At 46.5% G+C, this 17,213-nt stretch overlaps 1 protein-coding gene across 1 annotated transcript in view; it reads right to left on the bottom strand.

Annotated features, from left to right (window-relative positions):
- COL23A1 (collagen, type XXIII, alpha 1) overlaps nucleotides 1–11,682 on the bottom strand; it is a 46,411-nt gene extending 34,729 nt beyond the window's left edge. The window contains exons 1-2 of the mRNA XM_010075191.1: nucleotides 11,677–11,682; nucleotides 7,748–7,774 (exon numbers count right to left, since the gene is read on the bottom strand). The gene's annotated coding sequence lies outside the window, so the exon portion shown is untranslated. The remainder of the gene's footprint in view (nucleotides 1–7,747; nucleotides 7,775–11,676) is intronic.
- Nucleotides 11,683–17,213: the final 5,531 nt, after the last annotated feature.

Genomic DNA, 17,213 nt, shown 5'->3' with positions numbered 1-17,213 from the left:
TTGCACCAGTGTTCTTCCAAAACAACAAAGTGCTTTTATGGAAAGACAGAGTCCACCAGCTTCTCCCAAATTTCTGAGGCTTCAATGAGTTCCATGCATTCTGTGCAACTGCTTGTTTCAAGCATTTAGTGCCCAGTTGGGTTTGGGATATTTTCTGTTTAATGTCCAACTACGAGAGAGGAGACAGGCTCTGTGGTGGGAACACAGTTTTGAAGTTGGTAAGCAACTGTTTTGGAAGAATAGTGACATTTCAAGCAAACACTCCAGCCTCTTACTGCCTTTATATTCTTCCCCCACCAGCACCATCCCTGGTTGACAGCTGCTGTATGGATTACCTCTCTTTTGTGGTTAATGAGGAAACTTCTTGTTTTTTCTCAGTTTTCTTCTGTCTCCAAGCCAAACCTTAGTACCACATGGCTGTGCCCAAGCACACTGGAAATAGAGACGTAGATCCACCAGCTGCACTTGTGCCCAAAGCTGGAAACCAGAAGAAAAGCAGCAGGAGAAGCCAGAAACCAAATCCCTGCTTCAACCAGGCGTTGGGTGGTGAAGAACCTTTCCCACCATCCGTCCTCACAGTCATCCTTATTGCCAAGCTCCCCCTGCATGAGCCAGCTTGGGACAAGGTGGCCAGCAGGGTCTGAGTCATCACCTGAAGAGCTGTGCACACCCCGTAGCAGAAATCTGCCCGTGCAATTGGGGCAGAAAAGTTCTTCTTGCCATTGTCAGCAGCACCTTCACCAGACCCCCTCCCCACCCTGGCCAGAAACACTGGAAGTGCAGAAGATAAACAAACGCATCTGCAATTCCTCTACTGGGTGGGATACAAGACAACTTTTTATTTTCCCTGTGGAAGAATTACCTCTAAATCAAAAGAAAAATAAACTGCTGCCATGTAGAGCTGGTCTTTACAAAATCATTGTTGTCTCCACATCAGAGCAGCAGTAAACAGATGGAGAAGGAAAATACGCTGGATCTGCTTTCCTTGCTTAAAGAGGTTTTCCCCTCTAGGCAAATAATTACGTGAATTGGCCACAAAACTGATATTAAAATAAAATGAAAAAGTCTCAAACTACAAAGTTTGCCTTGTAAAATGAGTATTCGTTACTTCTGTCTTTTGGGCTCTTACTGGGAGAAGTATGTGTGCAAATGACTCCATTCACAGGAGACACTCGTTGAAGTCTAACTATTTATGAGTAAAGATACTTTTGAGAACAAACACAGGACTGAACCCTAAATTACAGTTATGACCTTGATGAACCTTGCTAAGAAAATTAAATAGCCAGCTTAGCGACAGAAACCTTCATTTTTGGGATGGATACTGATCACATGAAAATATCTAAGCCTAGCAATGCCGGATGTTAAATATGAAATTTTTTAGTTCTGTGCACGCACAACGACCCAAAACACCCATGCGATGTACAGGCACTCTGTGTCTGTGCGTGAGCTACCACCCAGGGTCTGCAAAGCATCCACCTACTGCGAAAAAACAGGAAAAGTCTGAGTTTTTTCCGTACAGCCCATGAGGTCTGACCACATAGCGTGGGCTCCCAGATCTCACAGGGGGTTCCTGACAGCCCTCCTGAAGAGTTAAACCACTGCCTGTTGCTCTGGTTTGGGCACGGAGGAATCCTGAGCTACTCACAACTCCTTCTGCAATAAACCCAGGCTGCACCCGAAGCGTGCCCAAGGAGGGCTTGGAGATAATTGCATAGATGGAGGCAACTCATCAAGTCCTCAGGCAGCCCAATTCCAAGCTACGTCTGCAGTTCTCCTGTAAAAGCAATTTATTATGTCACATCTGGTTTTCTGGTGTTGCTGTTTCCAAAATGCTGGGCTGAGTGCATGTCTTGGAGCTTTCTGGTAAATTCTGAGGAACCACAACAGGATGGAGGAACTGCCACCAGGAACAGGCTTGGGCACATGTTCCTCATTTCCCACACATCAGTCTGTCTGCATTCATAATACATTGATGGGCTGCACACAAATGGCTTGCACAGACTTTCCCTTGCTAAGTTATCTACACCAACTGAAATTCTTCATTCCTGAGAAAACCCCAAAATCTGGCCAAGGTCCAGAGCTGGTACCAAAGTCCCTGTCACAGTGCTCCGCTGTGCTGGGGTCCTGCAAGTCAAGGAACCAACTTCCCTTCTGCATGTGCTCCTCCAACCCTTCTCCCAGATGTCAGCTCAGAAGAAAACATTTGGCTTCACTTTACGTCTTGAAAATTAATTAAAACCAGAGTTTATCGTCCTTACCAGTTGATTTCTGGCTATGAGCATTACAGCCGACTTCAGTGGATAACTCTGGATTTACAGTGCTGTAGCCAAGGGAAGATATTAGCTCACTGTGCAGGGCTCCCAAAATAAAGTTTCTGAAGATGTTAAGCTGCTTAGCTCCAAAAGCTCCTTAGCATGAGGCGGCTGTAAGTACAGGAGAGTGGCCTGTGCAAGAGTATTTCAGTTTCGACTGAGCAATTATTCCCCAAAAGGCACTGAGCCAGCATTGAGTAACGCCTGTGTTGTGTCTCTCCTTTAAGTCCATTAATTGATTATCTTGGTGTAGCTACCCATCAACAGAAAAGGAGGCTATTACTTAATATTGAATTATTTTGAGTAAGGAGCTGCAGTACTTCTAAGCAGGCAGAGCTTGAAGCCCTTTTCTCCCTGCCATCCCAAAGAGCCCCATCGTTCAGAGGGATGGGCAGGACGATGCCCGGGCTCTCTCAGGCAGCACACAACTGATTTACAAAATTCAAAAGGCAAACATTATATGCTGGAGGACCGAAATGAATAACACTCTGCTCAACTAAAAATAGACGCTAATATTCTAAGGAAAATGTATAAAATAGGACACAACTCTGTTTCATATCATACTTTTTTTTCCCCTGAAAAGCCTCTTCCCTGCTCTGCTTTTTATTAATGAAGACATGCACATGAAGTAACTCCCCTCATTAATCAACTTCATTCTTTTGGTTTCTTCCCACTTGAAGTGACAACCCTCCACTCGGGATGTCACGTAGCAGCGACTGATTTTAGGGAGGGAAGAGCAGCACAGGCAGATGAAACTCTCAAGAAACAGAGAATTTCGCTTCAAAAGGCCTCTCCACTAGATGGGAAGATGGAAGGGAACAGGTTCTGGGGAACTGCAAACGTTCCCATCTCACTGGGAAAGAGGAGAAATAGAACGTAGGAGGACAGCTGAGTACTTTGAAGGCAAATATAGAACCATCCCCATGTGGGGCAGGGACAGGGGCAAGGCTGCTAAAAGCACCACCCAACCATTGCTTCTCCCCTCCAGATGCTGACTCCCTTCAGCAGCTACAGAATGGGAAGATCCGCCTGTGTGGAAGGTCAGCGGCAAAGCCTGCTCGCAGTTCGGCTCTCCATCTGCTCCTCATTTTCTCTGTTTCTCCTCCTGCCCAGACGCAGCTGCCCGCCCTGCTAACGCAAGCAGCCCAAAGCCCCGCCGCCCCAGCCCTCCGCACAGCCAACTCCTCCGCTCCCCTCCCAGCCTGACGAGGGAAAATGCCCCCGACACGCTGACGCACTGACAGCGCATCAAGGCGAGGGGAACGGCTTCGCGCCGCGGATGCTCCTTGCCGCAGAGAGCATGGCTCAGGACGCGTCCCGAGGGATCCCAACCCCGGTGCCTGGTTCTCCCCAACGAGAAACACATTTCCATCACCGCGGCGGCTGCACATCTGCTTTTCCTCTGCTCCAGCACACCCTCGCGCAAAGCCCAGCTCAAACTTTGGGGCTGGGCTTTGGTTTCAGGGGTGGGCTGGGTGGTCTTTTGGCAAAGGGTAAAGGTGTCATCCAAATTTCCCTCGTCCATCTGATCTAAAAGCTGCTGTCGTCTCTTCAGAAACACTGGCGAGGGGAAGCACCAGAGCGAAACAATGCGGTTAGACTGGCAGTGGCTGGTGGCTGTCCTGCAGCAACACCCTTCATGGCATCTGGGAAACCTCAGCAAGTGCTTGGACTTGTGCAAAACCCCGAGCGAGGACAACTGGGGCTCCCCCATCATCCCCACAGCGGGTCCCTGGGCAGGGGGGTGCAGACACAGTGATACCGCCAGGCAGGGCTAACCAAAGGTAGATCAGGCTGCTCAGGATCTCGTCTAGAAAACTGTCATTTTCTCTTCTGAACTTCTCATTTTACAGCATTTTTATCACTTATGTTTTCTTTAGAGATCACTGCGTGTCTAATGAATCAGTGGAGCCCTGTAATCAACCTGTCATGACCAGTTATTCTGGGATTTCCGTATAAAGGCATCATTTATCTGGTAGTTTTCAGTTCACCCCAGGACACCATCCCTACACACCTACACCTCCAGCCCACCACCACCACCAAGACCGGGAGGAACATCACGATGTCCTGCGAGAAGGACCACACAGAAGATACCAGATGAGAAAAGCAACCTGCTGGCTCTGCTCCACCTTTGGGGGAAAGGGCTCTGCTTCCCCCCAGAAGTTGTTTTAGGTCATTTTCTCTAAAATAGACTTTGAAAAATCAGTGTTTTTGCACCAAAAACAATAAAATCCTCCCCCTCCCTGGCATCTTCTTTTGCATTCTTGCAAGCTCAGGAGGTGCAAGGCAGGCTCTCAGACCAAGCAGATTTTCACCCCAAAATCCAGGATGATCACTGCCACCATTACTATGTGCAAATTACACAGCCAAGATGAGAGAAAAAAGAAAAAAAAAAGAGAAAGAAAAAAATCACAGGTGTTTTGGACACAAAATAGATCTTTTGCCTTTCTCTGCTCCCAGTTCTCCAGAGAGCACACACACACATGATCTGTGTGCAAGCCCCTGCAGAAGCTAAATGGATTAGAATATTGGCTGGGGGGTCAAAAACATTTTAAAAGCCTCCCCAGCACTGTAGTTAAAGAAAATCTCAGACAGGACAATCTTCAGGAAATCTCTGATATGGCAAAGGCACGTGTATGGATATCAAAAATGTTTTTTTCCCTTAACCTGCCCCTGATATCAAAAATTCACATTAAATTAATTATCTGGACAGTCTTTGTCCTTCTGCCAAATTTGGCTGAAATGGGCCAAGTTCCAAAGTTACAGGGGAAAGGGGAGAGAAGACAGACCCACGCATCCCAAAGGAACCTACACTGACATTCAGGCTGAGGTACATGCTGTGATCCATGTTCAACGGGATGTCAAAGCCAAGTCAAACAAGACCAGAAAAGCAACAAAACCCAACATTCTTCAAATCTGTTACAGTAATGGTAGTAGGATATGCCATAGTCCTAAAACCAGAAACTAAATCTTCCCTGGGGTTTAAAAAATAATGAACCTACAGAACTTCATAAAGAAGAAACTGTTCTTGCTGTAAAGTTTTATTGTAGGGCACAAACCCCTCCCCTTAGCATGTTAAGTATCAAAATATTGAAAGCATCTTACAAAAGCTGTTTTCTCTTTGGGCCCCATCTCCAGAGCTCTGGTTCACTTTCACCCCTTTAAAGCTCCCATTGCCTGCAGCTCAGTCACACACCCGCAGCTCACAGATAAACTCACAGCACCGCTCGCCAAGGGACGCACGTGTACCATACCTCTCTCTGACACCGAACACCATCTAACATCCACTTGCTACTTCTGCATTTGCACCACATCCACCTCCTGAAACAGCCTGGAGTTTATCTGATCACCCTGAAAGGAATTATTTAATTAAATCTATTTGAGTATGCAACTGGATGTAAAGCCTGACCATATGCTTCTGCTGAATGAGGCTCTCAAGCCTGCTTTATGTTTAGTTTCCTCCTTCTTCAGGTATACATATTGCTTTGGAAATACAATTATAGCCACATCCTTATTAGATGAAGCTAATTAGCACGGTCACAGCCATGCAGATGCAGGAATTCAGTGTTTGCTGGGTTTGGCTCAGCCAATTTTGCAAATTCAGGAATAAGAGCAGCCACCCAGCCTGCCTGGGCTGCAGGTCCCAGGGAGGAAGGAGAGAAGAGGAAAAAAAAAAACTTTTCAGTGGCATTAATGCCATTTTCCCAGTGCAGATGGGACAGCAGAGCTGGACTACCAGTCCCTGACACCATCCAGAAGAGCTGGAGCAGCACCAAAACCCGTTGCTGGGAGCTGGGATGAGCATGGTGCTGGGGGTGATGCTCTGTCCGAGGGAAAAATCACAATTTCCTCCCAGCCTTGCTAGTTTTCAGAGCTCTGTAACTAAACCACGTGCATAAGCTTTATCAAAATATGACCAACAGAGAAGAAGGGGGTAAACCGACCACAGGCACTGCCAAAAGCGGTCAGCCACATCCCGCTGCGGGCAGGTACCGCCTGAGGGAGACAAACCACCGCGCTGTGCCTGCCCCGGGATCCCTGCCCTGGAAATCAGCAGCCCTGGTCATTCACAGCCTTCCCCACCATTCCCTCCTGATAATTTATTAAAAGCAATTGGTGGAGCCCTGAGTGCTTTTGTGTTATGGATGCAAGGGCAGCCCAGGCGTGTTCTGCAAAGTTAACCCAATCTCAGACCTCTCTCCTTCTGGGAAATGCTGTTGTCTTCCCCAGGGAGGCTCACAGGGGTCCAGGGGAAATGAGAACTGAAAACAGCTCTGTATTCCGCTTCCAATCCTCCTCCCTTGAGCTCCCAGTCCATCACACACAGAAAATTCAATTGAAGTTTCAGTGGTTTATTGGCATTCAGGGGGGAACTGGGCCAGGGCACAAGGTGGCAGAGACAAGGAGTGAGTTTTCCTAACACACTCCTTCAGGGGGACAAAAAGAGAAAAAAAAGAAAAAAAAAAAAGAAAAAAAAAGAAAAAAAAAAAAAAAAAAAAAAAAAAAAAAGAAAAAGGTATTAACCACAGGAAGGAGGCGGCTAACTGCTTTTCTTTACCTCACGAATGGAACAGCGGAGCCAAGAAGCCCCATCGAGAGCATCAGGCAGTGCAGGACTCTCCGCACCCATTCAAAAACCAAGAGCAGAGCTGGAAACGCGCTATGAACACAGAGGATCTACACAAGGATTTTTACCAACCCGTTACACTGAGTCGCTGCATGAGGGGTCACTGAGCCCCTCGGGGCCGCAGCACCATGGCTGTTCACGTTAACGTGGACCAAGGGAGCCAGCCACTGGCTGTGCTTCGGGGTCCGGCCAGAACCGGGTCCCTCCTCCCGCGCAACGTGGCTCGGAGCCTTTAACAGCCCTGAATTACCAGTTTATTTCTCCCCAGAAGACACCTCTCTAACAGAGACCTTTCCGTGGTGCTCACAGGCACGGGAAGGGCAGCGCATCCCGAATTACCCTTCCTCCTCCGAGCCTCTGCTAAATCTCTCCATGCCAACAGGACACTTCTGCTCCAAGGGAAAAAAATTTCGGAGATGGGCAAATGAGGACCTATCTTAATACCTGAAGCTCTGTCACCAGTGTCCCCAAATTTGGCCAACTAGAGCTGTGAGTGGGACAAACCCCAAAGCCTTCCCTAACTTTGCATTCCAGGGAACTCTTAGGCCAGAGTGGGAATAATACCAGGAAAGGGCTCAAGTATTTCACCCCTACAAACATTAATGGAGAATATATATTGCACAAGCTCCTGAGTTTTAGGGCTAAATCCCTCAAAAGCTATCACTAATGATGAAAGAGAAAAGAAGAAGAAAAAAAAAAAAAAAGAGACCAAGACAGGCAAAGAAAATCAAGTGTCATGGAAAAGATGGAGAGAACCACGGAGCGCAGATTAGAAGAGAATAAAAAATACAAAGAATAGCAGAGTTACCGGGTAACCATCGCGTCCTGACTGCCCCTGTGGTGGGGGAACAAGCGAGACAACAAGTCAGTCAATGCATCCGTAGCAGCGCGACAACACATAGCAGCCGGCAGGAGACGCCCCATCGGCTCCCCAGCTGGCCCCGGGACTAAACTCTCTCCAGAGGAACCTCTCGGGGCAATTTTCCTATCAGAAAGGTCATACCTATGGCATATTTCCCCCAGATTTTGATCTCATGCTTCCCCTTAGCTACTTACCGAGGCTTTTGCCAACTCGCCCCCGTCCCTGCTGCCCACACTCGGTCCCTGCTGCCCCCGAAGCCGTGGATGTGCAGGATACACACGGGATCCTGGCCGCCAGCCTGCCCTGGGATGTGGGTACCAAGAGGTACGGGAACACTCAGGGTCTGGGGAGAGGCTGGGGATGCTGCGGTGCTGCCAGTCCAGCGGCCAGGACAACCCCTCTGCCCTGCAGCCATCGCCGAGCTTCAACCTCACAGAATCACAGAATGGTTTGGGTTGGAAGGGACCTTAGAGATCATCCAATTCCAACCCCCTGCCTTGGGCAGGGACACCTCCTGTCCCAGCACTTGATTCAGAGAAGGTTTCCCCATTCATTTCCTTGCAGGATGCACTTCTGCCAGCTCACCTCTAAGCTTTGCTTTCATTTGCAATAAATAGAAAGAAAAGCTGATGCTACAGGGAAAACCCTGATTGACATTACTAGTAACACCTGCCAGATCAGCGGAATAAACCACGACCCATTCAGGATATTTCACCTTTTCTGCTCTCCTCAAGGGGGGGTTCCCAAAGGCGTTTACAGCCCGAGCTGCCGTTAATCACGCCGTCAGCTCCAGCAGAGGAGCCTGCTGCAAGCCAGACGTACAGATTCCCCAGGAAGGAGCTGTTAAGTATTAGCTGGTACACAAGTAGGCAGCAAAGCGTGGATCTGGTACAGCAATGTCATCTGCTACCATAAACATAGGTTATGTCAGCATGCTGTGGAGAGACAGGCGGATTCATACATTTCTTACAGCATGGAATAGCTCTGGCAGCCTCCCTTCATACCATGTACGGTGGTTCTCCCCATCTTCCTAAATACCCCTACAGCTTTTAATGCCTCCTGCAGCCCTATTGATTTACCCAGAAACACCACTGACTTCAGCAACCGCCTGTTTAACAAATTACAGTCTTGGGAGAAAACGTACGGTGAGATTTTTATGGAGACGTATGGCACTGGAGCGCACACAGATAAATAGGAAACACTTGGTGAGCTCCCCAGCCAGCGTGCTAATACATCAAGTGTCTGTTAATATCTGGGACTGTAAATGTTTAATTACAATCTGTGGTGAGTCTATCCTTCAATTGGAGAAATTTCCTACCCAGCATGTGATTTTAATACCCTCCGAAACAGGGGTTTTACAGCACATCTGAGCAGAATAGCCCTTCCTGACAGACAGGACGATCCATCATCCAACAGCCACAAATCCTGCACCACAAATTCTCATCATTTCATATACACAACCAGCTTGGGACAGCCAAAAAATAAAATACCAGAACAACTGCTACTAGGGAACAACAGAGTTGAGGATAGAGTTTTAGCAGCGTGCGATGCTGTACATGTAAGATATAATCGATTCCTTATGGCCAAAATCAAGAAACAGAAGAAACTAATAGAGTTAAATACAGTACTGTTGAAATAAAATAATATTGTGGTTCTGTGGGTTCTAGGACTTTTATTATATATTATGTTTAAAGAACTCTCTGGCAAATGCTGCTTACACTAAAAATGAAGGATTTTTTTTTTTTTTTAATGAACTAAACCAGGAGTTGTCTTTTAAAGAAGGGCAAGGGGAGAAAAAAAAAAAAGTCTTATTTCTGTTAAATCTCCCCTGTGCTCCCTTTGCAATTCAATAGTGCCGTGGGAACCAGGAAATGAAACCAATGAGAGACAAAGAAAAATTAATAGTGCGCCATATGTTGCCTGTGCCGAATCGCGTACAATAAAAGTGAACAGACAGCACACGTGAGGAAGGGTAACCCAGCCGGCTGCGGGTGGGCTGATAACAGCCTCTGAGCAGGAGCAGAGCCGAAAGGGTTAAATAAATCCATTTTTAATAAGCCAAAGTGCTCTAATCAAGAGGAAAATGTCAAAAGATGTATATATGGAGTTTTAGATAGGCAGCGCTCTCTTCATTTGTAACCTGCCACTGAGCAAGAAAATGTATATATATATTTTTTTTAAATAATTAGGCCAAACTGTGTGAAAAACACAAAGAGAGAAAAAAAAAAAATCCCCAGGCAGAAGCCCTATGTGGATGGGCTCTTGCACGCAAAAGGGCTCCCCAGCCGCACACGCCTGTGCTTAGCCTCAGCAGATGCTCTCCACGACCCCGGGATCCTGCCCGATGCTGTGAGCGCGATGCAGGATTTGGTGAAGCAGGTGAACTGCCGGGCAGCGGCGTCGAGCTCTGGCCACACACGTGGGAGTTCACCTCCCAACGCTGCTCCCGCAGCCAGCGCCCAGCTCACTGATATTTCCAAAACCCACTGAGTCGCTTTCATTGTGTGGGATGGAGAGGCTGCGTTGCGGTCGTTAATTACAGAATATTTACAGGAAAATTAATTTATTGACAGACTACATTTCTAAACACAAACTAACAAGGGAAATCCATTTGTTTGCATTTCTCGAGCCAGTGTCTTGGATTTATTGCTGACGCTGGGCACAGTTTTTAAAGCAAAAGCATTCAGAATTCCTCGATGAATGGTCAAGCCAAAGCTGTTAGGTCTTAAATTTTCCCAATTTGCTCATTCAAGACTTAGCCAAATAATAATTTTGCTCAAACTCCTCTTAAATCTTTACGTCAGAAGCAAAAATTCAAAGGGCTGAAAGCTCTTAACTGAACCCACAGGCAGCGCTGTCGACCCCACGAGAACCAAAGCTGCGGCGCTGGGACAGCCCCCACGCCCCACGGGCGTTTCCTTATCACCCTTTGGCTTTGAAACAGCTCCACAGAACTGGAAATTCATTAGCCCAGGAATAGCTACCAAATTTATTTTTCCTGAAACGATTCCTTTTCAGCTCAGTGAGGCTCTATAGGAAGAGAATGACGTGAAGAAACATCTCTGTTAGTGCAAGGATGGAGAAGGAAATGTGCGGCTGCCAACAGCCCCAGCCTCTCCTCCTCCTCCTCCAGCTTTGGGGGAAGAAAGGTAGAAATAAACAGAAGCACCTCATGCAAATCATTTCTTTTCAACAATCCCTCAGCAACTTGGAGGGCACAAAGGAAATGCCGGATTCTCACTCCCAAACCAGCAGGAGAACATCAGATGTGGACGTGGCGGTGGCACAGCCAAAGGCACGTCTGAACATTTGGAAAGAGGAGTTGACACATTCTCAGCTATTACCCCTTCAAACAACAAATTTTTCTGGTTGTATGGATAGGAATTCTTGTTATTCTCCCCAAGACTTCAAAGAGAAGGAAGCAAGCTATGACTTTCCCTCTAGCCCCCCTTGTGCGGCTACCAAACCCGTATTAAATGATGGAAACACACCAGATAAGAAAAGCAAGACAGAGCTTTAGAACCAATAAACCCCCGACATGGTCACATATTAGTACAGCGTTATTTCTGCTAAATGGAAGCGGACTAAAGAACTCTTTAAAGGGAAAACTCTTTTTCACTGAATATTTTCTGGGTTTAAAATTACTGGAAGTCCCTCAAGGCAGCAAGCTAAACATTTTAAAACTTTTTTTACCCCCCTCTATTTGTCTGCCGTCATGGAAAAAAAAAAATACAGCAGCATCTGGTACCAATTTTACTTCCAGACACACCTCTACCAAAAAACGCTGTGCTTTTGCAACGGCACTGACAGGCAGGGGAGGGGTGAAGGGGAAACCTTAACTTTGTTGATCCAACAGTAAAATCCACGATACTTACTGCAGGTCCTGGAAAACAAAAGAAAAAAACACAAAGAAAAAAAAAAAGGTCACTTAATTACAAAGAAAAAGTATAATCTGATAAAACAGTACATAGCAGGAACAGAAATCAGAACAGTTCATTACTTTCCAGATGCACTTAACGCCATCCCCATCCTCCCATCAGGGGACCATCTCACCTGTGCTGCTGGCATGGGATTACTCATAGGGGGTGTAAACCCACTCTTCTCCCACCTTTTCCCCCGTGTGACTGTTGTCTCTCCCCCCACAAGACCTTGGCACATCACAAGGCATCGCCCACGTTAGATGGACACAGCTACAATTTTTTTGAGCAAAAAGTGTGTTTTCACCACAGAGCTTATTTTTCTTCACATTATGCAAGAGAAGCTGGGGATGTACTTGCAAAAGCCAAAGGAGCAGTGCAGTGCTGGGGGCACCTGGCAAGGATGTTGCTACAGCTGCCACAGATCCCAAATGTCACTGTCACTTGGTCCCCATCCCTCCCTGACCCCAAAACACATCACACAACCCCGCGGTCCTGCGTCACCTCTGCGCAGCCCCTGCTCGAGGGTTTTGCTGATGCGTGGTGCCTGGGAAAAACCCATTGCATCTAAAATAGGCTTTAGGTACCAGTGCCACAGTCTGAAGCTGGGATTAACGTCAGTAGAAAAAAAAAAAATCCTCCTATATTAATTCTCCTGGGGTGCAGGGGTCTTTGCTGACTGCCACACCAATTTCTGCAGCTTTCCCACCGCTCGCCCAGGCTGGTGCTGCGCAGAGGTGAACGCTGAGCCCCTCATCTAATGCAATCCACATTTCACTCCCGTTGGTGAGGAAACCCACAGCTCCCTGATTTGGGGCTTCTTCACGCTCCATTTCCTGCCTGATCAACCCCAGAAACAAATCACAATTAAAAAAGAAAAAATGTGGGAAAAATTAAAATAGAAGAGGGAAAAAAAAAATCAGCTTGGTTCGTCTTATATTATTCAAGAATATAGAACAAGAATTGTTTTTCTAGTTAATGCCTTTTCAAGGTTTTAATTTATTTTTTTTAAATTTAAAACATTGAAAAGTTAAATAACAAAACCCAAGGAAAGCCTAAGCATGAGGACTGAAAGCAAGTAAGGACAGGCAGCGCCTGCTGCCGGGAATTAGCCCGTTAACCTGCATTTGTCAGATTAACGTAGTCAGCACCACACAAAATCTCAGCCAAGCCCCCGGCAAGCCTGGAGGGAAGGAGGCAACCTCAAACTCACCCTCCATGCCCAGAAGTCTATTTTCTTTAGTGCTAAAACTCCCCCAGGCTCGTAGTTCGCTTTCCTTGGTTTAATTTCTTATGAATACAGAAGTCAATGGCTCTATGCCAATTTATTAACTGAGAATCATAAACCTGATTTATTAACTCACTTATGCCAAGCTACCCACAAAAGCCCTTTTGTAGAGAAGTCAAAACTAAGTCTCAAATAAGAAGCGGTCAGGAAATTATTTTAATATGGGATTTCAATCATGTACCAATTATAATCTCCTTGGAATTCGTTGCCTTTTTCCTCTTCTCAGCTACTGTTTTCTCCCAACACGTGCAGGCAAGTACTCTTTTAAAACTCTTCCCTCGCAGATACAAGAGCCAAAGCTGGATGGGGAGGGCTGTATATGCAACATGGGATGCTCTCCATCTGCATCAACGGAGTTACGCTGAACTTTATCTCTGCTGGTGGCCAAACAGAGCTAGATAAATCTTCATTAAGGCATACAGCTAAACCTATCGAACTGATCTCGTCTCCCCCTAAGAACAACGTTAACTGTCTGGCTTGCCGAACACGTTTTTCAAAAGCCTAGCCACAAGACACTCGTTTCCTATGGAAGAAAGTCAAATATTTTGCAAGCCAACAATAAATAAAGGAATTAATCGGGTACCAAGGGGCTGCCCCCACCTGGCCATCTCCTTCATGCGGGCACACTGCACAAGGGACATGGTCTTTGCAGAGGAACTTGCCAGAATTTACTGCTAACGGTTTTTACTAGTGGGAATCAGTTTAGAGCTCAAAAGGAAAAATGAAACCAGTTGGAAATTCTTCCTGTAACAAATAGGAGTCGGAAATAGCTTTTGGGTATTTAAAAATCCTTAACAAATTAACTTGGGGGCTTATTTCAGAAGGAAAAAGAGGAAAACAAACTGCTAATGGATAGGGTTTGGTCTATGATTGATTTGCTATAGGGAAGGGAAACGTGCGATGCTTTTCCATGACCTGCAGCATCCATTGCTGCTGTGCTCCTGGGACTGAACACCTCGTACCTGAGCCTGCAAGGGCATGGAGATGTTTGGAAACACCAAGAGATTCCTTAAGAATAAGAACAGTTTTCCTAGAGGGAGGTGAAAACAGAAACTCATTAAAAATAAATGGCCCAGATTTCCTGAGGGACTAATGTTATTTTGTACATCCAAAGACCTAGCAGGTCACAGTGGTATCATCCCCAACAGTACACAAACACATGGGAAATGATGGGTCACAGCCATTTGTTTCCAAGTATTTTTGCAGCTTGGGAATTTTGGGATAAGCAACCCTTTCTGTAAATCGTTTATCATCCAAACTTTCCTGCCACGACAGCAGAGCACTGCCAGGCGTGGGAAACAAACCCAGCCAGACCTTCCACCAGCTCAGGAAGAGTCAGAGGGGACTTGGCTGCTGCCCTTAATGGGCAAGGGACCCATCCCCAAGGCAGCACACACGCACCTATGGCCACCTGAAGACATAAAAAATGATAATTTAAAAACCATGCATATATATACGGAAATATCTATATAAAACCATACATACGTGTATTTATACATACACACAATACGTGTATACATACACACAGAGGTTTTAATCCAGGATGCTCTAAGGGAAGTAATTAAGTCATGGACAACAAGGAAGGAAGACATCTGCAACACTTGTAAGAAGTTGCAGAGATTGGCTCTACATCATTTTTGTCACTGTCTGTTGACCTCAATAATTCCTCTCTGTCTCAGTACTGGTGTGCGTGGGGAATACGCTCTGCTAGCAGAGGCTCGTTATTGACGGCAAATGTGGGACAGATTAGATTTTTTCCTAAAGTTCAGGAGAAGCCAAAGAAGTCCCCAGGTAGGAAGCTATGTGTATGCAACTCGTCATGAGAAATACGGGGATCACTGAAACTCCCCAAATAAACCCAAAGTTCTCCGTGATTTACGCACATGCATGCACATGTGTGCTTACTGAATAACCACCACTGCACCTTTACACTTGTCCACACTATTGCATGGCCAAGGGGTATGAAAGGGTCTTAATGTGCTAAATATGGGCTTTAAGTACATGAAGGGCGGGGAGAGAAATAATGTTTCCCTGCATAGCAATTCTTTTGCATTTGTTCCTCAAAAAGAGCTTAAGACTCTTCCCTGTTCCAAATCAAGATGTTTCTGTAAACATAATAGCTGTAAGAAAAAAAACAACAACTTTGAATCAAAACTTTGTTAGAAGTTCAAATTAAAGGAACAGTCGTAGTGTCATGTAAATTTGGAAACAAAAAGTCCTGGGGGGTGGGGCAGAAGACTTTTATCCCATTTCAACAATTTTTTTTACAAGTGTTTTTGAAATGGAAGAACTCTGTTTACAGATTTTTTTACTGCCAGAAACGGCAATTTTGCCGAGTAAACATCCAATGAAATAACACTTCACCAAGAACGACCCTTCCAGGCTCACCTGTAAGGGCAGTTTTGTGCCTAAGGCAGCCCAGGTTTATTCCCCCCCTGCTGAAGCTGCGCAGAGGTGATGCGAACAGGCACTACCCAGCGTTGCAGCGATCCGGTTGGGATGTTTATGTCCACAACCAGCTCTTGCTTCATGCAAGGAGAGCGGAGATGTCCTCAGAGACTTGCCAGACTTAACATTTCAGGCATATTTTCTCCCTGGTTGTTCCTGAGGTTCAGACTGGTTTTTGGATCAATCTCCAAGCCCGGAGAAGAAAGCAGCATGTCGTTACAAGACACGAGCATCATCTCCCACCAGCTCGTTGTACAGAGACTTTGAGTCAATATTTAAACCAACTAAATTCCCAAATCCTGGATCTGATTCATCCATCCTTCAGGAACACCCTGCTATGGATCAATCTTTAAAAAAAATAAACAGAAAGCCCCAGGAGGGCTGTACCCCATCCTGCTCACACAGCACCAGGTGGCAGCAAGAGGGGAAGCAAAGCCTCCTGGGTCCCCTGCGCAAATCCGTGTTATTTCACCAACGCTCACTGCAACAGTTGAACTGTGTCCTCACTGGGACGTATCAAGTTAAAAAAATAAGCTAACATGACATTAAACACGATTTTGCCTTTGGCATGGAAAGGGAACTGTACGTGAGACGTGTGGGCTGGCTGTCAGGACCAGCCCCGACAGCCAGGGCTGCAAAGCCTTCCTCCCACCTTGCGCTCCGAGAAGGCTGCAAATCCCTTGTAAGGTTGTATTAAAGCATGTTTTTCTTTTTCGACATCGTTTCCATGAGCGGGTGCAGGTGGGTCTTCAATGCTGTGCTTGCTTTCCAGTTGCAGAAGGAACTGCTGATGCTCGTGTGCAGGAAGGAGGATGATGTGACCCGTGTGTTGGTCCTGGCAGGATGGGATGGAGCTGGGGACACGCTGGACCAACCCAGCCAGCCGAAGGGTCACCTCTGGAGGGACATCTCCCCAAGGAGACTGCTGGTGTGAACTTCCCAGCCTCATGGTACCAAAAGTAGAATAAATTGGTTTCTAGAAGTCACCTCTTCCACACCGGTAGCGCTCGGGTGACTGTCACAGCAGCAGCTCCATCCCTGGGACCAGCTCCAGGACACGTGCGGTGTCCCCTGGCCACAGCTGCGGGGGTGATTCCCACAGGGCCAGGTGACAGCGAGAATAAATAAAATGGGTGGGATGGAGCCATTTGACTCAATTTCTCCTGTGTTTGTTCAGTTGGGCTGACAGCTGCAGAAACACTCCCCCAGGTCCCTGGTCTTCATTTTCAAGGTCAGGGAAGAGGTGACAGCAGGGACAACCGTGCCACCATGAGAATCTCGAGCTGCCACTGGAGACATGAAGCACAAGACAAGGCTGGGGTTTAGCACAGCCTCCCCCACCCACAGGCTCCCCAGGAAAGGGAAACTCGTTGCATTTATGCTTCTCTACAACAAAAGATGGTAAGGCAAGCCCAGAGGCAGGGACCCATCACCTGCCCTCGACAGCTCCCTGGAGGCAGCAATGGGGGTTCACCCCCACATTTTGCTAAGTGCTTTATGAAGCATGTGAAGCCAGGCTTTCCCCATTTCCAAATGGTCTCAATAATGCTTTTTTTGTTTGTTTGTGGGGTTTTTTTTTGTTGTTGTTTTTTTTCCTAGAAATGGTTCAAAACCAATCTTTTATGGCATGGGTGTCTTTCTGTGGTTGAGAGCCCGTTGTCTTGGGATGCTTTCAGGATGTTGAATTCTTAGTTTAGAGAAACAGAGCTGTTGATTTTTTTTTTTTTTTTTTTAATCTGAATCCATCACGGCAAAAGAA

The sequence above is a fragment of the Pterocles gutturalis genome, unplaced genomic scaffold (genome assembly GCF_000699245.1).
Source record: "Pterocles gutturalis isolate BGI_N339 unplaced genomic scaffold, ASM69924v1 scaffold11207, whole genome shotgun sequence".
NCBI lineage: Eukaryota > Metazoa > Chordata > Aves > Pterocliformes > Pteroclidae > Pterocles > Pterocles gutturalis.
Note: the sequence above shows the minus strand (reverse complement) of the source record. Positions and strands in the feature narration are given on the sequence as shown.